This window comes from Schistocerca gregaria, chromosome 10 (genome assembly GCF_023897955.1).
Source record: "Schistocerca gregaria isolate iqSchGreg1 chromosome 10, iqSchGreg1.2, whole genome shotgun sequence".
Classification (NCBI taxonomy): domain Eukaryota; kingdom Metazoa; phylum Arthropoda; class Insecta; order Orthoptera; family Acrididae; genus Schistocerca; species Schistocerca gregaria.
In genome coordinates this window covers 169,366,207-169,368,442 of record NC_064929.1, presented here as the reverse complement: position 1 = coordinate 169,368,442, position 2,236 = coordinate 169,366,207, and the positions used below count along the sequence as shown (strand labels likewise).

The 2,236-nt window shown below is 50.5% G+C and overlaps 1 pseudogene; it reads left to right on the top strand.

Annotated features, from left to right (window-relative positions):
- The first annotated feature begins 599 nt into the window (after positions 1-599).
- Positions 600-717, top strand: LOC126293803 (5S ribosomal RNA; annotated as a pseudogene).
- Positions 718-2,236: the final 1,519 nt, after the last annotated feature.

The window sequence follows — 2,236 nt, the reverse complement described above, 5'->3', positions numbered from 1 at the left end:
CAAGCTCTTACCGACTGAAACCGGGACTTATCTGACCAGGACATCGTTTTCCAGCCCTCTAGAATTCAAGACATGCGATCACGAGCCCAGGAGAGGCGCTGCAGGGAATGTCGTGGCGTTAACAAAGCCACTGGCGTCGGTCGTCTGTTGCCACAGCCCATTAACGCCGAATTACGTCGCACTGTCCTAACGGATACGTTTGTCGTACGCCCGACAGCGATTTCTGCGCTTATTTCACGCAGTGTTGCTTGTCTGTTAGCACTGAAAACTCTGCAAACGCCGCTACTCTTTGTCGTTAAGTCAAGACCGTTGGCCACTGCGTTGTCTCTAGTGGCAGATAATGCCTGAAATTTGGTATTCTCGGCACACTTCTTGACACTGTGCACCTCGAAATATTAAATTCCCTAAGGATTTGCGATGTGGAATGTCCCTTGCACACCTTCTCGTGTGAGTCGCTTGAGTACAAATGACAGCTCCGTCAATACGCTGTCATATTACACATACTTGAATTATTTTCTGACGGAAGTTGAGTTGAGTCTGATCGTGCAAAAATATTTTTGTGGATCACATCAGTTTTTTAATGTAGTATTTTAGTCCCCGCCAACGGTCTTGCCGTAGTGGTAACACCGGTTCCCGTCGTATCACCGAAGTTAAACACTGTCGGGCTGGGCTAGCACTTGGATGGGTGACCATCTGGTCTGCCGAGCGCTGTTGGCAAGCGGGGAGCACTCAGCCGTTGTGAGGCAAACTGAGGAGCTACTTGATTGAGAAGTAGCGGCTCCGGTCTCGGAAACTGACATACGGCCGGGAGAGCGGTGTGCTGACCACATGCCTCCCCCATTTCTGCATCCAGTGACGCCAGTGGGCTGAGGATGACACGCCGGCCGGTCGATACCGTTGGGCATTCCAAGGCCTGTTCGGACGGAGTTTAGTTTATTTTAGTCATTGCTGCCCCAGGGCAATGCATTGATCACCTATACTAATGCGGCGGTAGCATAGCGTACACCAGTTATAGAAGAACAGCGCATTGGGGGAGCTGTGATTTGTACTCAGACGACTCACGTGAAAAGGATACCCATGACGGCAATTAAGAGACTTTGAAAGAAGTTGGAGCTACACGCAAGGGACATTGCATTTCGTAAATCGTTAGAGAAATTAATATTCCGAGATGCACACTGTCAAGAGTGCCCCGACAATACCAAATAACAGGCATTAACTCACGCCACGGACAACGTAGCGACGGATGGCCTCCCGTTAACGACCGAGGGTAGCGGCGGTTTGCCTAGAGTTATCAGTTCTAACAGACAAGCAACACTGCGTGAAATATCCGCTGAAATCAATGTGTGGCGTGTCCCTTAGGACAATGTGACTAAATATAACGTTAATGGACTGAGCAAGTTTCAGAAATCCGGCCTGCCGTTGTGGCCGAGCGGTTCTAGGCGCTCCAGCCCGGAACCGCGCGACTGCTACGGTCGCAGGTTCGAATCGTGCCTCGGACATGGATGTGTGTGATGTCCTTAGGTTAGTTAGATTTAAGTACTTCCAAGTCTAGGGGACTGATGACCTCAGATGCTAAATCCCATAGTGATCAGAGCTATTTGAACCATTTTTTAGATGGAAATAGTATTTATAAAACAAGTGTTAATCTAAAGTTAAAATCTTCTGGGTTATTAAGCGGCGTCATGTTTATGCTACAAATCTAGCAGTAGTGGACACCAGAAGAGCCATTTGCAGACATCGGTTCTACAGTCTCTGCAGCGTTGTGATGTTTGTTAGCGGCCTTAACGCACACCAAGGCCGCGTACACATGCACTGGTCTGACCGTTGTTGGGTAGAGGACTACGCCCCGGTGCGGCGATAGCGGCGACTGTGGGTTAAGCAGCGGATACCGGGCGCGGGGGCGCCACACTGCCCTCGTCCTGGCGTCCGAGGATGACTCCGAGATACTTTGCACAATACACAGTAGTCCGGGCTTTCTTTTATGGCGGCGGGTCCACATCTCGTGACATCTAGTGGACAATGCGGAGTTGGCCAGGGTTCTCCGGATACTTTTGGTCGGATACTGTACGTTGTCGCCGGTTCTAGGCGCTTCAGTCCGGAACCGTGCGACTGCTACGGTCGCAGGTTCGAATCCTGCCTCGGGCATGGATGTGTGTGATGTCCTTAGGTTACTTAGGTTTTAGTAGTTGTAAGTTCTAGGGCATTGATGACCTCCGACGTGAAGTCCCACAGTGCT